The sequence below is a fragment of the Teleopsis dalmanni genome, chromosome 1, assembly GCF_002237135.1.
Source record: "Teleopsis dalmanni isolate 2A chromosome 1, ASM223713v2, whole genome shotgun sequence".
NCBI lineage: Eukaryota > Metazoa > Arthropoda > Insecta > Diptera > Diopsidae > Teleopsis > Teleopsis dalmanni.
In genome coordinates this window covers 175,120,118-175,141,321 of record NC_051846.1, presented here as the reverse complement: position 1 = coordinate 175,141,321, position 21,204 = coordinate 175,120,118, and positions in this window count along the sequence as shown.

The following is a 21,204-nucleotide window of genomic DNA, read 5'->3' as shown; positions in this document are numbered from 1 at the left end:
AACAACAATCGACCGAATGGTGCTTCGAAGGGGAGCCGTAACCAAAAAGAGAACGCCAAAGTCGGTCCACAATCAAGGTTATGTTGACTGTTGTCTTCGATATTCGTGGTGTGGTGCACTATGAATTCCTTCCGGACGGTCAAACGGTCTATAAGGAATATTATTCTTCCGTTATGCGTCGATTGCTTGAGGCCATTCGGAACAAGAGACCAGATTTATGAAAGGAAAACTCATGGATTTCACACCACAATAACACACCGGCTCATACAGCGTTGGTTATGTCGCAGTTTTGGCCAAAAACTCCACCAATATTATCAACCAAGTACTTTTTCCTCTTCAACGACTCAAATTGCCATTGCGAGTAACGCGTTTTGAGACCATAGAGGCCATAAAAGAGAATTCGCTGCGTGAACTAAAGGCCATACCTTCGGCGGCCTATAAAACTTGTATGGAAAATTGGATCAAGCGTTGGCATGCATGTATTGCCGCAGGAGGAGAGTACTTTGAAGGCGATAATAAAGAAAATTATTAAAAATTAAAATTTTGTTTTTTTTTTTTAAATTCTCCTTCTTTTTTGATCATAAGGTATATGTATATTTATTTAAATTATAAGTATTAAATACAATATGATAAACAAATTATGATGGGTTTTGTTATACTTTTATATGCTAGAAATCTTCATACCTAAGAATCTATAATAAAACTTATAGATATTATCTACTTATTATGTATATCACAAATAATGAATAAATAGTTCACAAGTAATTCAGATTTATTTTTATATACTTTGTTGAGAATAATTTTCAAGAATAAGTAAATTCATTTCATTGTTATTTCATGGTTGAAGTTTAAATATTATAATTTGAAAATTAAAATGCTAACACACATCCGCCCATCACTGTCAACGGAAGTGACTTGATTTTACTTACAACTTTCCGCAATTTCATTTTCACTTGAACAGCAAAAATTTCACTTGAATTAATTTATATATATATAAAATTCTTATGGAAAATCATTATGTACGGAAAGTTGGTTAAATACATTTATATACATATATACATCTATACATTTATGTATAGTACAGTATGAGGATTTTAGTGTTTATGTTAGCATTTGGTTTACTTTTATGCTCATTGGTTTGTGCAGACAAAAAGAATTTAATACCACATTTTAGCTCAGGGTTTATACGAAATAATTTACAAGAGATACAACCTGCCACAGAAACTTTTGCCAACTCATGCCATACGTGCAGTTCCTTGAAAATGTTTTCAACAGATAAAACTTAACAAATGTAATAGTAACATTTTATAGATACACAAACGGCAAGGATAACTACCAATAAACATCGAAATCAGGCTAAAATCGAAAGAAATAACCAATTTAAGTAGTAAAATGAATTTTTATGCCAACAGCTGTTACAGGCATAGAAATATTTGGAGAACCAAAAGAAAGAACAATAACAGCAAAACTCGTACTGAAATCGATTATATATTACAGTTAGTCTTTATGTCCGTCTGTCTCTGAGTTATTTAATGTCTGTTTGCATAATTGTAACGAAATTTTATTTTCAATTGTTTATAGTTATCTACTGTTTTTTGTTTATTTACTTAAGTCAATGTTTTTTCTTTTTTTTTCTGTTTGGTTTTCTCTTTTAGATGTGTGCTATGTGCGAAGTCAATAGCAGAACTGAGAAAAGCTACAATTGCTTTTGTTTAGATAAACAACTACTCGAAGTGCTTTAGAATTTCCAAAATTTCCAAAAATTAAACCTAAATGTGAAAATTCTTAGATTACGAAAGTTACAATTAAATTGTGACAAAATTGTCTGAGACCTTATAAACTGAAGTGGTACGAGTATATGGAAAAATATTACAATACTTATACTTACAGCAAGTTATTTCGAGTCTAAGGGACTCAGAACAATAACAATTTCTTCATTTTTTTTTTGTTCGTTAAAAAAATATACATAAAAGCAAAAGAAAATGTAATGCTAAACATATGCAAAATATCTATTTAACATAAGAAATACGTAAGCAGTAACAACAACATTTCAAATAAGCCTTGTTAAGCGGCATAAAAACATATAGAAAAATAATAATAAATACAAACTAAATGGGAGTAGGAAAATCCTACCGTACAAGCGTTGGGGGAGAGTTTTCATTTATGTGTATGAATAACAAAAGGATAAGAAATATTCCGAAAAGTCTTATCTTTCAAACAGTTTGAAACATTAATCGATGCCATTGCCGTAGGCCAGGCAGCAGCAGCAACAGCAGCAAAGCATGGCACAATACAACATCAACCAAGACAAGACAAACTGACATAATATAAGACAAAAGATATTGAGGCAGGATAGACAGTGGAAGATGAGGAAGTAGGAAATGGGTGAAAGAAAAGCATCTTGTAAACATTTAGGCAAAAATGTTGGTTTGACGACTAGAGAAAATAAACTCTTACAATATTATTATGAATTATTTTGCATTACAATTGGCATTATGACAGTACAAACAATTTTGACAACAACAGCAAAATTATCAGTAGCATTTAAAATAAGAATAAAATATTTCAGCAAGAGTCTTAACCAACTTATGACAAAATATTCTTGTATCTTTTTGTTACCGAGATTTAAATATATTGAAAAAGGAAATAAGTTATTTAGCATTTGGTATGCTAAATTTGTTATGCATTTCTGATTGTATTATGCAAAAATTTACTTTTTATCAAAAAAAAAAAGAAAAAAAATAAATATATTCAAAAAATATTTTAAAGAAATATTCAGTACACAAAACTCTATATTATTTTCATTGAATATGCATTTCTAGCTTTAATCTAATTACCATTCCACATTGTTTGAAACATTGGTTTCAGTTGCTAATGAACTTTGACTGCCAAATGACTTGTCAGTTTTTTACTTCTTCTGCTCTTGGCCCTGTTATTTTCACAAAGCACATTCTTATCATATCCTGCATTCCCCTTTATTTTTGTGCTTTGTTGCCCAAGGATAGAAAAAAGTTATCAGGGTTAATTAAAATGCTGAAATCTATGTCACTGTTATTAGGTGTAAGAGCAGTTGTCAAGCGAACTGTCAAACAAAATCTGAAAAATGTTTAAATTCACAACAACAAAAAACATTTGACTAAATAATAAATATTTAATACCTTAATAGATCCTAGAATTACATTTAGTAATTACGTTTATATGGGAATTGTTTTTAATTAACTACGCACAGCACTGCGTATGAGTGTTACATTTTCATACGCATATAAATTATTAACAGTTTTTAACTGCTCTGCGTTTATGGCATTTATTATTAAAACCTTTTAAACTCATAATTTTTGTGTGAAAGTTTTTAATGTTTTTATTACTTGTTTTTAAACACATATTAAGCCCTGGTTTTTTTACACTGCTGTGCCTGTTCTGGTACTTTTGGTGGTATTTATAAGTTAATTTTAATCATCTTCTGCATGCGTAAAAGCATTTGCATGCCTGCTTTATTAACTTTTAAAACCACATAAAAATAAAAGCAATTTTTACCAAACTGCACCAAAACTTGCCATATTTTAGTCAAAAACTCATAAATAACACATTAAAAAATTACACAACAAAAAAAAAAATAAATTTAATTTAAAATTTTTGTTCAGCGTTGGAAAATCTTCTCTTCTCTTATTTTTGGTTTATTAAATTTCAAACTAAAGTGAAGCTAACATTGCGTAAAAAATTAATAAATGTCAGGATATGCGAAAGCCTTTCAAAGGCTTAGCACATAAAATTCCACACAAAAACGTTGATTAAAATTATGTTAATATCGGAATACTGGATAGAATTTGTTTATAATGTTGGAGAGTTCTTTTTAATAATTAGAAGGCATGTATTTTGTATGCAAAGGATAGCTGCAGCGTATGTCATATTCGATAAACTGAACAAAAATTATATTTTTGACTATCCTAACATGGAATGATAAGCCCAAATACAGCATAGAGTTTGCAAAATATGTAGTGCATGACATGAATTATTTTGAATTATATGCTTACGTAGAATGTCAGCAGTATTGCGTTTGGTGATGGTTTTAATTCAGTCGATTATGCATTCCAACAGCTTTGTGATAATAATAGAAAATAAGTGTGTTAAATCTACACAATGTGTTTTAAAGTTAGTAAGCAGAATAAACTCATATATATGCTTTTATGTCACATGAACAGGCAAAAAATTTTTCAGAAATTAAAACTAGATTTAGAAAATTTTTTTAAAAATTAAAACTAGATTTTAGAAATGAAATGAAAACAGTAATTTTTGTTAATAACAGACTGTGATTTTAGTTTGTTGTGCAACTTTTGTTAAATTTTTATATAAAGACATGATATGATTTTGGTAAAATAAGATATATTATTAACGTAATTACAACTATATTTACAATAGCTGTGTTTACAGTAATAGTACTTGTGGTAACAGTAATTAGATTAAAACTACTTGCAGTAAAAGTACTTGCAGTCATAGCATACACACACAAACAGTAGCAGTACCTATAGTGACAGTTAATATAGTAAAACTATTTACAGCAACAACACTAACAGTAACAGTATTTTCGATAACAGTACTTGCAGTAACAGTACTTGCAGTAACAGTACTTGCAGTAACAGTACTTGCAGTAAAAGTACTTACAGCAACAGTACTTACAGCAACAGTACTAGCAGTAACGTAGTTATTGTAATTGTACTTATAGTAACGTAGTTAAAGCAACAGTACTTACAATAACATTACAACAATGTAAAATGACTTCCATTAACAGTATTTACAGTGACAATACTTACAGTAATTATAGTAACAGTAATTACTGAAACGGTACTTACATTAAAAGTACTTACATTATTTACATTAATAGTACTTACATTAACAGTGGCAATAGCACTAGCACTAATTAACACTAATTACTACTGTAAATAATAATTACATTAAATAATGCTAATTACAGCATTCATTTGAGCTAGAGTATTTACAGTGACAGTACCAACAGTAATAGTACTTACAGTAACAGTACTAACAGTAACGCTACTTACTGTAACAGTAGTTATATTAATATAGACTTTATATAGTAACATAGACATTTATTTTGCCCTTTATTTTCTGGATTTCTAGAAATGTGAGACTGAAAAGTATTAAGACAGCGGATAAATTCGGTAAACTAGGTACGTAATTACCACAAATAATTATTAACTATATTTTAGAATAAACACAACAAGGAAGACCTGAATAATACCTTTTTGTTAAACCACTTTAATGTATGGTACAATGTATGGCAATGGTAAATCATTTCAATAGTAGATTTGTTAATTACAGAATCTTATCTGATTTTTTATATACTCGGATAAACTCAGTCATGTTGGGTAATTTTTTTTTTAGAAAATAAGCAGTTATAAGTTATTAATTTTTGTATTTCTAATCTGTATCTGTATTTCTTTAATATATAATTTTTACTATATATATGAAGTAGTCACATTTATAAGAGTTTTAGCAACTTAAAAATGATTTAATTATGAGTTCATTCGAGTTCTGCCTTTTAGGTCATCTACTTATTTTAAAAAATCAGCTTTGTGGTAAATTTATATGAAGTAGTAAAATATCTTCAAATTTCTTAAAAAAAAAAAAATATTCAGTATCGTTGTGTGAACTCGTAGTGTTTGCCACTTTTAAGCTTCTTTAATTGCCTTATCATTAAAGATTTTATAACTTCTATATTTAATCATAGTTCAAAAAAAGAAACATCACATCTTATTAACTGCCGGTAATGAACCATACTTAAACAAGACCTAAGTCAGTATATTATTATGCATTTTAATGAGAAAATCACAACAACGAACTAAGAGTATTATCCTAATCCAATATCCAATTATAAACTTATTTGGTCTGGTAACCGCACGATCCATTAGACTAGAAGTAATTACCTACTCTGACTATGAGTACGAGTGCGTATGCGGTTTTGTCGCTCGACGCAGCATCGTGTGCATGCGTTGGATTCAAAATAATTTAGTAACAAAATTTCATACAAAAACCGCAAATTTAGTATGAAACCTAAACAGTTTGACGTATTTACATCGCTACATAATTTCGTTGAAGTATATCTAGAATTTCTTAAACAAAATTTAACTTTTCTGTTTCTTTAACTGCTCCAACAACCTCAACGAAGAATTTTGCATATATAAAAATGTTTAGACTTTCTTTTGCCACATACGGCGCTAAAGGATTGCGCTGTTGTATTTACCACAACAAAAAACAATTTTAGTTACAAAAGATTTTTCCAACTATGAAGAAAAATTGCAAAAATATGCAAAACAAATATCTTTACCGCATAATATTAAATTCTCCCAAAAAGCAGCAACCAAAAGGCAGCCAAATACATCAATAAATATGCTTTGTTCGCAACAAGGAATTTCTGTTTGAGTTTTCATACTAGATTTTCCGAGGATTTTCAATTTTTAAACTAAAGTTTTGTACATAAATTGAATTTTTAGTTTTATTCAATATTTTCCTTTGCTTATGGAAAATAAAGATTTACACTGCTTTTTATAGTTTCGTTAAAATAGATAAATACTAGGAAAGTTCATACTTTTATATTTTATTGAATATAAACAGAATGAGCGAAAGTACGTGAATATACATACATACCTATGCTGTTGTTTCTTTATATATATATTCGATATTTCTATAATAAATACAATAATATGTAAAATATATTTTCTTATTCTAAATAGACAAAGAAATGCTAAATTATTATCATTTTTACATTCTGTGTAAAAAGATTTCGAATTATTGAATGATTGGTAAAACATCATCAATCATCCAAATTTTATATTATAGCCTTTAAAGTGGACTCTATTGATTGTATGACAGTGATAGTTTCTTACAAAATTATTTACAGTAAACAATATCTAGAGCCCCCTATTAATAATACTTCTGTTTATACTAAAAAAAAAATCAATTAATGTTGTTCGATAATACAATTTTGCGATCACTACATTTATATTTCATTTGCATTACTCTCAACATAAGATTTATGATGTACTCTACAGTCTGTCCCAAAGCCTGTGATTGATCCTGTATCTTCCAATCTTCTATACATTGATCAATAAATTAAATTAGATATGACCTTCCACTCTTTTGACTGCAATATAAGACTTTAACTCACTTAAATCATATCTTAGGATCTTCTGCAGTCGTTGAGTAAGTCTTTCATCTCTTACTGACGCCACGATCTTACAACCTTATAATGGTAATCTTGTCTTCGGGGACAGAAAAGCCTCACACAGGGCTTTAACAGTTCAGTTCACATTGTTCAATTATATTCTAGCGCTATAGTCTCATATTTACTAAATAAAACTTTTTAATTCAACGTTTGTGTTTCCCGTAAAGAAATTTAGGGAACACAACTCCATCGAACGAAACTGACGCAGTTTTCACAGCTTGGTTTCTAAAAAATTAAATTTTATTATATATATAATTCTTGCAGCAGTTATTTTAAGACTTTTTGGAACTGCGGAAAGGTGAAAAATAGGGAGAGGAAGGTAAAGAGAGAGAGAGGGACAGCGAGAATGAGAGAGATCAAAATGCAGTTAGAGAGAGGAAGCTAGAGGGAAAGAGAAAGAAAAAGAGACAGAGAGACAGAAAGAGAGAGAAAGAAAAAGAGAGAGGGGGAGAAATAAAGACAGAGAAAAAGCGAGAGAAAATTAAAAGGAGAAAAATGTAGAGAGAGAAAAAGGTAGAGAGAGAAAGGTGGAAAAAGAGAAAGGTAGAACGAAAAAAGGAACGAAAAATCTAGAGAGAGAGAGGGAGTTAAAAAGAAAGATAGAGTGAAAAGGAGAAAGAGATAGTGAAAAGGAGGGAGATAACATTTTTATGTTTATCCACTACTCTTCTACTATTAAGTTAATAATGATAACACTACTCATTAGTGAACACACTAATGGTAATTATTATGAAATATTTTACATCGGTTAGCTCTGCATTTTCCAGAATTTAATTAAATTTTTCAACTCTTTTGACACAATTAATATTTTAAGGTTGAAACATTCGCTTCAATAACTCACAAAAAAACAATGTAAATGATATTAAGGGTTAATTGTTTTACTATCTTAATTAAAACCATTTTTCCACGAAACTGTAGTTAAATATTTCATGTATATATTTATTAAAAAAATGGTTTAAGTTTTTTGCTTTTAATTTTATTTATTCTTTAATTCTTCTTACTCGAAGAACGACTTCAACTATTTACATCAAATATATTTAAGTATTCAAAATTGATTAAAGTGAAAAATCAATCATACGCCCAGTGGACCAAAATGGGAATTTGAATTTTCTATGTAATTTTTTAACACGATCCAATCTTACTTTATTTCATTTCATATTTTTTGTATGTGAAAATTATTTTTCTTTTATTTTTCATGTAATATTTTTGATTTAACAATCCATATTCTGGGTTTTTATGAAATCTATGAAAAAAGTTTGCAGTTAAATCTTTAAAGGAAATTGCAATTCACTTGAACCAAACTGAGGTGCGCTTGAAATTTTTCTCTGTGAAATTGAAAAATAATTTTGACCTTAGCCAAAATAGAAATACTTTGAGCTATTCAAGCTAAACCAACAATTTTGTAACAAACAAGTGAACAGTGTGAAAAGTTACACTTTACACACAAAAGTCGAAAAGAAGCAATAAAATGATGCTTTGGGCAAGAAAAAACATACAAGTATATTTTGGTCAGTGGCTTTGGTGTGGATGAAATTTGGTTCAACAAGAAGTATGTAATGAAGAGAAAACTTTTATAAATGTATTTAATTAAGGAAACAATAGCAGTGGTCAACTTTGGAGCAATTCTTTTATAAAATATTTTATACCATTTATTATTGCTTTGGTCTTTTATTAGAAAATAAAGTAAAAAAAATCAGTAATGATTTTTCTTTATAATATCTTGAATATATTTTTTTGAGTCCTCTGTGTATATAAACCTTGGAATCTATTTTGAGTGATTCAATACAAATAAATCACCTTTGAAATATGGAATGATTTTTACTTTCATATTTTGTGTTTTAAATAATAAAAATTTGTAATTCATTTGTAAGTTATTGTTATTAAATAGTTGTTAAACTTATTGAAATATCAAAGTTTTGATATGAAAATAGATAATTAATTTTTTAAGGGCTTGGAAGAGTGCATTTAACATATTTTTTTTTTTTAAATTACAACTACTAAAATAAAGTGGAATTTTATAACATAACGTAACATAACAATAATACAGATCTGAGGTCAGTTATTGCTCTGGCATAGAGAGGCATAGAGAGGGGTTATGAAAAAACCTCGCAGTAAATAGAGAGTAACAGCGCTCAACTGCACTGACTCAACTAGCTTCAACAAAATAATTGAATTACTTAACTACAGTGTTATATATTACAGTAGTTAAATATGAAATTATGTTAATATAAAACTATATTTTTCATCAGACATTTTTTCTTATAATGAATAATTCGCGTACAAGTGATAGATAACGACAATATATTAACAATCAAAAACAAATCATGTTATAGAGCTTTATGCTTTAAAACTTTAAGAAACCCTAGTGACCGATTATACATCTTTTTATTTCATTCAAGAGTTTAAGAAAATAGAATCTTCATAATCCCCTAAATCTTCACTCCTTGTAAGTTTATTTACAGTTTTAAAAACATTGTTATAGCATTAATAGCTACATTTTTTTGTCTACTTAACTAATCCTAAAATAAAAAATAGTGAATCAGTAAATTCTTGATCTCATATAAGATCAAGAATGTATAGATTCTATTCTATTCTATTGGAAATAGATTCTATTTTATTCTATTCAATTGAGAATAGATTCTATTCTATTTTGAAATTAGGAAAAATATATTATGTAGAAGAAACTTTTCATTCGCTTATGATATCTCAACGATATGAACACTTACGTTATATTCAACAGAAAACGAGACTTGAATTTAGTATTAGACAGAACTCCTCTCTTCCATGAATGCTCAACACCAGAATGTCCCAAATTGAGGTTGCGATTCATATGAACAATAAAATGTTGGTTAGCGAGTAATCCACATCAAGTTGGAAGATAAACTGAAATGGGAACATGATGTCCCATTTTAGTATTATCTTTCTAATCTAAAACTAAGCATACAACTATTTCGATTCTTATCATCAGTGGTCGTTAAAAATTTTCAAAAACGCCCAGGTCTATGAAGTCACTTCTCGAGTGCGACTTCCAACTACTTATTAGCACTTCTAAAAGGGACTACTTAGATCCCAAGAGGCTACAACATCATAAACAATAAACAATTCATTATGATTGCTGCTTTGCCAGTACAAACATTTTTTTTTAGTTGTCAAGAGCCAGATCTATTTATTTATCAGCTACTAATATAGAGCATCAGATGTAACTGACTTAAGCGATAGTTGACGTTCAAAGATCTGCCGAGTCTGCAAAGTCACACTGCTAGTGTAAGTATCGTTTTGAACTCCCAAAAGAGATTACACAAACAGATCCTTACAGGCTTTAATATCAACAATAACATAGTCAACCTTTTGTAAGTTTTCGTGGACTTCCATTTTATAAACAATTCATTCTGATTGCTGCTTAACACAGTTGTAAGAGGTTAAAGTGATTGGTTAAGTTTAAATAAGATTAAAATTAAAACCCTTAATATTTTAATGAATTATCTTTCAAAAATTATTGTAATAAATTTCATTTAAATTTTTTCTTTTGTTACCAATTTAAAGAAGCAAATTATTCAATATAAACAATTAAGTAAAGGATGAAATTACTTATAAGTAAAAACGAAATTATGATTTTCTATAAAAAATGCATGTCAAAATGGTCGGGTTATGCGCAAATGAAAAATTCTGCAGAAAAAGTAGCTCTCGAATTAATTAATTAATTAAGCGACAGTCTGTTTTATAATTTCACACCCAAAATATGCTTTCTCCTCTACTTAACCACCCATTTTTTGCCCTCAAAATCTGTTTCCGGCAGCTACTTCACATGATTGTTTTGCCTTGATTATTTCAATTTTTTGTTTGAAGTTTAGCTTCGTTCCCTAGTAGAAGAAAAAAAGCAGCTAAACAGTGACGGAAGGGAAATACAAGAAAATATTTTTGAAATCAAGCAGCTGCTTTGAACAAATGATAAATTCAATTTCGCTAAATTAACTCATGATTTTATACAAATATTTTCTGTTAAAAAATGTTCCCTTTTACTTAGTAAATGGAATTAAAAATGAAAAAAAAAACTTTTTTTTTCAAAAAATTGGCTCAACGAGCTTTGAAAAACAAAGGGTAGAGAAAATAATTTGAATAAAATAAAAATAAGAAAAAAATAATAAAAGCAATCAGATCATCCCCCTTCACTTGGCTCGTATTGTTTACATAAAAATAAAGTTGGAAATTGGCTAAGAAAACTCTTAACTCCTCGAACTCAATCCATTAGTCGACTTACAGGATGCGTTGCTTCCTTCAAAAGCGCTGCAGTCGCTGCGATTTTGTGTATTTCGCGCGAAAAAAAAATGTTAGCGCGAAAAAATTTCCGTCGATTTGAATTTATGCTTTTTGGTGGAAATCATCAAAACAAGCAATCAAATCACAAATGGACCGCGTGGGTGTAAATGAATTGTAAGTAAATAAATGTGTGCCAAACGAACAGTTTTGGGTGATGCTGAATAACTTCAAATATAGGAATAAAAATAAAAATAAAAAAAGGGAAAGTTCAAATACAAAAAGGGATATAAGGATAACGCTAAAAAATAGCGGAAATGACAAATTCAAGCAATAATTGAAGACTACGCCGTTGATAAAGTGAACTTTTGATTTTTGATGGAGTAAGCAATTTACCCAACCATTGTACTACTTTTTTATTTTAAGTGCCTGTTAGGTACTAGTAGTAGTATCCGCAGTTTTACGAAATTTATGGAGGTTAAGTTGCTATTGTGTCATAAATTTGGAAATGATTTTTTTTGGGTACTGGTATTTTATACTTAAAGCAAATTTCTTATTATAGTTCATCAAAATTTCTTAAACATCTATGGTCTGATTGTTCTGATTCGTGCAAGGGACAAAGTAAATTCTATATATATATATATGTATATAAAATAAAAGAGTCATATATTATATGAAAAAAAGTTCAAATAGAAATACATGAGAATTATAAGCACACGTTTTTATTCCAAGAGTTCAGATTTTAAAAATACTTTCTTAAAATTTTGTTAAATTGTGAAAAAGTTCCAAAAAAATGCCATATTAGTAATTACGTTAAACTATGGAAGACCAATCATAAACTGTTCTAAACCATTTACGTAAAACTGAAGTACGATTCTTTAGTTCCTTATAAACTGGTCATATAATGAGCAAAATTTTTATATGCGAATCGTAAATAAATCAGAGCAAAAGTCAGTCATTCTTGAAGCATATAATAACCAGAGCTGTGCAAAAGCAATTCCATTACGAATTTCATCACAATTACAGGGTAATTTTAGTTGGGATTTCAGTTGTTACTTACAAGTAGAATTGGAATTAAAAGATCGAAGTGCGAATTTTAGGTAATTTGTAAAAATAATTGAAGGAAGAAAAAGCATCGGAACTGCTAAGCAACAACAAATTTCTAATTAGTCAAAAGTTCCGACGATTTTCTTCCTTCAATTACTTTTGCAAATTATATGGAATTCGGAATTGGGCCTTTTAATTGCAATTTCACTTATAATATAACAACTTAATACTCAATTCCAATTCTTTGTACTTGCGAATTGGATTTTTTTAACTTCAAATCTACTTGTAATTACGCAACTCAATTACCCATTTCCAATTACATTAGAATTAAAAATTAAGGTTAATCTAATTACTACTGATTATAATTAATACTGATAACTACTGATTAGCTTTGATGATAACAGATGATAGAAATAGACTTAATCAAAAAGGAAAGTTTTAGTTCCACAAATGGTGTTTCTTACCTGAAATTGACCACCAGGAATTTCATATAATATATTTAGTAAGATAAAAAGAATATCAATCAACTTGCTACTCTAACGTGTTAAAAAAAAAAATATGGTTTACTACAATCAGCAATTATTGCTGTTGAAGCAAGAAATTTAAATTTAAATGAATATTAAAGATGTTGTGTTTACCCAACAAAAGTTGAGGCACTATGTTCAAATGTTACTAAGATAATATCACTATTTTATCATTCGTTCTATTTTATAAGTGATATAATACTCCAAATATCGCACGATAGTTGATGATAATTTAATGTAAACCTGTTTATTATAAGAATTGTTGAAAAACTAAACAGGAAAAACCTATGTACTTATATATATATATATGGGAACCACTTGCAACCAAATACTGCCAACAATACCCTCGATCTATCTGATGCTTATAATTGTATTTTTTAGGTTCTTATTACAGATTAACACTACTGAAATATAAATGTATTTCATACACTTACTGAAGAAACTTGTTCAAAAAACTTATAGTCAATACTCTTAGGTTCAATCTCATCACTGTTCTTGAAATGAATACTTCTGATCTTGAGACATAGGTATAATATATTTAAAAATCTTGCAGTGGATACACATTTACTCTCATAACTGGTTTTGAAACTATTTATTGTATGATATACATATATATATATTTAATATGTATTTCTATACATTTACTTGTACATAAGTTAATCAGATAAAATTGCTTCTGCGTTAATTTCAACATAATATATTATATATAGAATATATTTTTCTACTAAGGATAGAATTACTTATAGTACTTGAAAAGTCTTGACATTAACATACTCCATTTTATTTTTATACATCTTTTGGTTTTAATTATATACGCTTTTATACATTATATATGAAATTGAAATGTTAAGTAAGTACTTCTTCAACTTATCGGTTTAATCCACCATGGCACCAATAAACTGTCAAAGCTATTTATATGCTATATATGGCTATTTGCCAGTCAGTTGAGACAATTTACCTACCTATTGTATCTGTTTGTTACCAAGCCAAGTTCACTTACACGCTAAGCTCATCAATAGTACAATAAATTTTATCTTCACAATTCCAAACATTTTTATAAATAGTATGTTTTCAAATGGGTTCATATATACTTTAAAAATGTTATGTATTGTACATATATATAAAGATTGATTTTATTTTTGAAGTAACTTTGTGAAAACGTACAAAAACATCAAGATATCGTATACATACATTCATGCGTATAACTTTTTTCTAATATTGATGTATTGAGGGGATAGTTTGTGTAGATAATTTCCAAACACAACATATGGAATTCTAAGTGCAATAAAAAATGGGAAAAAAAATTCCAAGAAAACTTTTGATTTGTATTTTCCGTTTATATTTTCTTTTCAAACTCCCATTTTATTTTACCGAAGACATTTTCTTATTCCATTGAATGAAGGGAAAATGTATAACGTTAAGCAAATACTCGCACAGTGTTTGATTCTTCAGCATTTTGAAATGTATAAATTGCGACAGAAGGGGCAAAAGAGCGCAATGCTAAAATAACTTATAACCAATGCAAGTCAAATAGACTTTATCGGAAATAAAAGAAAAGACCCAATTTTTATGTAATATCACCTTAAATTGGTTCACATGAAATTCACATGAAAATTCTGTGGTATGAGATGTGTGGGTTTTGCTTATAAGCTATCAGAGAAAAAAAAGGAGAGTAGCATACTATTTTATTAAAGTGCTTTCAATAAAACTTTAATGAAACACAAGTAGAAAACTTTAAGTAAATCATTGATAAGAAATAAGTAGAAAAATACTTGCACTACAAATTATAAAACTTTTTCCTTAATAAAACAATTTTTTTCACTATGAGAGTGAAGCAATATTTATAGTGTTTTATGATATAAGCATTAAAACACATTTCACAGAGGGTACCCGTAGCGTATGAGTTACATACCTAATTTTTCTTTTTTTAATTAATTTTTATGTATTATTATTGCATTATACGAGTATAAAAGTTTACATAATCCTGTGAAGCTTAAATAACTTTCATCTTTTAATACTCGTAAAGTTTTTCGTCGAAATATTTGAGAATTCAATTAACGCAATGTGTATTCTGGTTCCAGTACTTACACGTATGTGTTTCCAAAAGTTTTTAATGTTGGGAATATATATAATTTTTGTTTAAGTTTATTAAGTGCATTTGAGTTTTGTAATTAAAAACGTTCAATTCATGTTAAATTAGTTATATTTAAAATAGAATTTTCGAATATAAATGTCTTAACCTAACTGCTCAAATAGTATCCGGATTTTGTTGTTTGTTAACTACTCCTTAAGTAATAGACCTTTTTTTTTGTTATGTTGGTACACCCTTTCTTGACATATGCTACAAATTTGAGCGCCATCTGTGAATTAGTTTGTTTGCAGCAGCTATTAATGTGAGACTACGTCAAGTGCATTTAGCGTTTTTTACTATGGAAAATTCTTGTTGTACGTGATTTTATGATCAAACAAGGCATCACTGTCATCGCTCAGGCACCATATTCGCCAGATCTGGATCCGTGCGACTTTCTCCTGTTCCCGAAACTCAAATTGCCCCTTCGTGGTAAGCGTTTTGAGTCGATTGAATCGGTAAAAGAGAATTCGCTAAAGGAACTAAAAGCCATACCTTCACGGGCCTACGAAAAGTGTATGGAAGATTGGGTTAAACGTTGGCATATGTATATCGCTTCAGAAGGAGCATATTTTGAAGGAAATAAAATAAATTTGGAATAAAATTTAAATTTGTATTTTTATTTACAAGATCCGAGTACTTTTTGAGCAGAAGGTAGACTCTTGTAAGTTATATTAATTTTCCATTCTGCTGATGATTATTTATATATTACAAAAAAAATTAATTTATATTATGCCAATAACAAATTTCATCAAGCTTTTTACATGAACTTTATAAGTAGTTAAAAAACTCATGCCATGAGTCCACATCATTTCCAGAAGATTTTTTTTGTTAATTTAAAATCAAGATTTTCATCTTCAAGCTTCTTAATATTTCCTCACATATTTGTAGTAAGTACACTCAATTAAAAGTTCGCTTGTTTCACGCCAAAAAAAAAGGAAAAATTAAATATTTACTCCCAGCGATTAAAAATACATATTAAAAATTAAATAGTTTTAACTGAACTTTTAATTAATTTTTCTGGTTCATTTTTAAGCTACATGAAACTTAGTACTTATAATCCTTTTTGGGCAACATTTTGTTCATCTGAAAAAATAATTTTTCTTAATTTTATTTTTTTTTTTCCATTGAAATCTCATGTCAGAAACAAAATCTTGGTTGTGCTGAATTGCTTGTGCTGACTCCTTCGTTTTAGAAATTGATACTGAACTCCAATTGTCTTGCCCAGTCGTTTAGGCATCGTGCTGCTGTTAGGACTTTTGTACAAACTTAATTTGATTTTATAATTTCGTTCGTATTGTCCCTGAATAGAATCCAAACTTAATGCTGGCAAGGATGAGCTGAGCGTCTGAGCTGCTATCACTTCTGTTAATGTGAAGAACAAAATGAGCTGCAACTGAATTGAACTGTTGCATAATGTAATTAACTTTTCAGTTGGGGCAGTAATATTTGAACTTAATGAACGCAATTATGAATGCTAAAATGGCAGTCTAAAGGACAAAAAGAAGTTCGAGAATGAATGTAGGAATGGGGCAAAATGGAAAAATGGAAAAAACACTGCATAAATTTGTACTTGAGAAAATTATAAAAGTTTGGCTTTGCCGTTAACTAAAACAAATTTTGCATTGTAAGCAAATAAATTACTTGCAAGTAAATTATTGTAAAGTTGATTCAAAGATACAGTAATTTAATTTAAATGTTGTTTGAAAAGTGAAGCAAAAATTTTAATTCATTCACAAAGGAAAAGTATTTATTAACTAAAATGCAGAAAAACTCAATCGAAATGCTTCAAACAACTGTGCAATGTGTTAGCGAAAGAGGTAGAGAGGCTGCAAAACAATACCGACTTGGCAGTTTCAAGGGGCATTTCTTAAAACACGGGGACAAACCATTAGGGTTAAAGTTTAGTCCATAGGTGTACTATTTTACAAGTTCGGCATCGTAAACCTGAGAAAGAGTGATAGTGAAACAAAATGTATCAGACATCTTTATAGAATTGTACTTCTTTAATCAAGCAAACGAACAAAAAACATAATAATTGGCTGCATCGTTGTTTTCTGGTATAACAGCCATTTTTGAACAACCTTCATGAAAATCGTCGTAGAGACAAGACAACTACGCTCGACATCATTGAACCACTGTTTTGCAGTCGTTGGATGCGGTGTTTCATCACTAAATGTTGAACAACGTTGATCGATGTATTCTTTTTTGTTAATCCGTATCCAAAATCGAAAAAACTAATTCAAATACTAATTCCATAATTTAAATAATACAACAAGCCCGCATGAAGAAAAATACTGTAATGACATTTATGCTGGAAAAAGTGAAACTTTAGAACAGAAATGTCAAAATTCTGTTAATACTAAGTGTTACATAGGCGCAAAACTTAAATGCCTACGTAAGAGCATCGTAGCTGTATAAATCGGCTTAGATATCTACTCTAAACCCAAAAAGGGGTACAGTAGACCCGACGGTCGCAGTGCCAAATCCCTTAACAATAACAATAATAATAAAAGTGTGTTTGGTCAAATATTCAAAAACTCAGACAACCATCCAGTACTGTGGACCAGATCGATATTATAGTATTCGTTGATATAAAATCAATATCCTAATTAACATTTTAATCGAAAATAAATAGTGTTGCAGTTACTATGGAATGACAGGAAATATTTAGAAATTATATTTAATTGCTTTATTTATCTACGAATGGACATCAGGCCGCAGCAGTCTCAAGCTATTACTACTAAGCAGTTATTTACGGGTCACTCAACATATGTTATCACAATTGATAAGATCTTCTTGAAGTGACAAACTACTCTCTCTGTCTAGAAGAATATGAGACGTCTTGTATCGGACTAGATTTGTTCTCGATCAAAATAGACTACTACAGCGAAAATTCTTGATGTCAGCAATCAAAAACATAGTCTTGGCTACTATTCAAGATCATGCCAAGTTTTTTTTCCAATGTCGGTCAAATGAGGACTACTCAAGGAAAAAGTAAATGTGCTAACTGCTACCAACTTCATTATATCAGAATTCAAAAGAAATATTGTAGTCTTTCTTATGTAGTTTGAATGTCTACTGTATAGTGAGAATCTAGACAAATAAAATTACTGTTTAGATTTTTAGTGATTATATTCTTTTGGAAAAATTTGTGTTTGAACTTTATCATTTAAGTTTTATCAATGTATGAATACTGAAATGTATTTCTATACAAGCTGTGATACAAATTCCAAATTTATCGAGCTGCATCATGGAGAGAGACCGTACGAACCATATCGAAAATTTTGTCTGTGAGTTCACAACACTAACTAACAAACACACAGTGAGTTTTGTTTTGCTGTGCTCGAAGATAAAACGAATTATTTTTGCTTTTTTCTGTTGCTATTTTTCATGAAAATTTTTGAATTAACTATAATCGATCCCTGATATTGATTGCACTGCCAGTAATATGTGTGAGAACTATCTGTCCGCTATGATGCGAAAGGCTATAGTACAATCATGTGATTGTAAGTGTAATCTACAATTTTAAGAAGGTGAAAAAGACATTGTAGATAACAAAAGTTCAAAGCATTCTTATACAATTATTTCTTATAAAAACTTGAAAAATATTAAGCGGATTCTACTCTTTTACAGTAGAAATCAAAATTAATTAAATAAATAAAAATTTATGGCAATAATGAATATTGTTTTGTTTTTTCAACAGTTCATAACGGAACATAACATATTCTTTACTCCTTAAATTTTTTACTGCAGGCTTCACATTTTCTAAAATTATTTCAAATAAATAAAAAATTTAAAATAAAATCCGATTTGTAAAGCTGTATGCATTTTTATCTAAAATCAACTGAAATGCAAGCTGATATGATTTTTCAAGCAATCAAGAACTAAAAACTTTCAATATTTGATTTAAGTTATAAAAATGCAAATATATAGATATTTACTATGTATACAATATAAAAATATATAGATTGAAAAATCTGAAATGTAAATATGCTAAGACAATCATATTATTTCAGTATTGGAATATGAATTTTGTGAAAAGTTATATTTTTTTACAAAAATTTATCAGCACTTCAATTTTGACACTCATCCATATGAAACCATTCATAAAATCTAAAAAACAATATAACATTAGTTTTATTTATTTTATTATATACTCAATTTTGAAAAATATTAAATACATTTTTCTTTATTTTTAGGTAAATATGCAGACGTTAAAATTTATTTATTAGTAAGTTCAAGATATTTATATAATAAATATTTGAGTACATATTTTTTCATATATTGTTAAAAATTCTGTTTATTTAGTAAAAATTACTTAATTATTAACTACAAATTTATTATTATTTTTAGCTTATCTTATATCTCTTTATTGATATACGCTGATATGTTATGCATTATAAATAAGTTTTCGGAATATTTAAATAGAACATAAAAAAATCATCACAATCTCTTAACTAAAATATATACAACTATTTGGCATTGAGATCCCATCCTCTAGTAACGTTCCTTAGGCTAATTAAGGTCCATACCTTAATTTAATTAAAATTTGTACAATCATGGCATGGTGATCTAATCTTCTATAAAGTTTTCATAGGCTCATTTAGGTATAGCCTTCAACTTCTACACCAATTTTTCTTTAGCTTCGCAACCGGTGAAAAAGATTTTAACCTCTATTGGTCGCTCATATGCGACAACTTATTTTGTCATTAATTTTGACAAAACACAATGCTAGCCGGTAATACAGCCAAAGTAATATTCATTTTCTGGTGAAATCAAATTGAGATATGACTTAAAGTCTCATTTTGTAGATCATTTTATTTTAGATGTTAGAAGACTAAATCTGTCTGCCGCAGTGGTGCAAAGGACGATGAAAGCACCGCCTTATCACTTATTTTAATTTTACAGTAATACAATGGGCCTATAGGCCTAAGTGGATCTATTGGGATCGCCGGTATAACCTACCTACCTACATATAGTCTCATGTGTTTATAAGTAAAGCTGACATTCTGTCTTTTCAAAACAATATCTTTTATTTAAATAGTAATCCAGGCCGGATGAATTGGAATCGCCGGTGTAACCCATCTAACTACCTACCTAAAGTCTCATGTGTTTATAAGTATAGTGTCTAACATTGTGTCTTTTTAAAAAGATCTCTCCTATTCAGATAGTAACGCAGGACGTGATAATTAGTGACATAAGTTGGAAAACGTCTCAGTGTCATTTATAATTCATTAGCAAAACTCTACGTGTTTTTCAACAGGAGGATTTTAGTGTTGCAGTTACTTCGAATATCATGCTATTAACATTTCTTTCGGTTACAATACACTTTTTTTATAACAGACTTAGTTGTATATTTATTATTAATTTATTTGTAAGTGAACTTCAAAATTAATTAAGAATAAGGAACTGGACTGCTTCGCCCTGGCTTTTTTTTTTGTTTTTTTATTAAAGAGTAGAAGTAAAACTTGTCCAACAGCCGGTACTGCGGCCAGAAGAGTCCTATTGTACCAGTTCGCCCTGACTTAGTTGTATACCAACTCAGTCTACATTAAAGAAACAAAAGTATCTCTTACTTCTACTAATCTTTTCGCAAATAGAGATACATATCTCAATATATTAAAAAAATATTTTGATTTTTTTCATAAAATCATCTTAAATGGATTATACAAATTTCCTTGTTCCTACGAACTCATTCAGATTAATCAATATTTTGTTAAATTTTCATGTAATTCTTTTGATTGAATTTTAATAAAATTATTGAACTAAAAAACGTGTTAAATTGTCTACAAATTATTTTATTTTTTATTTAGAGAATATCCTACGCGTGTACGTATATATAAAAAATAATCAATTTTATTATTATTTAAAATAAATTCAATCAAAAATATGCACTTTTTCAATAAAAAGAAAATTTTTTCCATTTCCTGTCATTGCAAACTACCAAACTAAAAAAAAAAAGTATTGAATGACACTGAAGTTCCCAAAAATAATCAAAAAAAAAATTATGT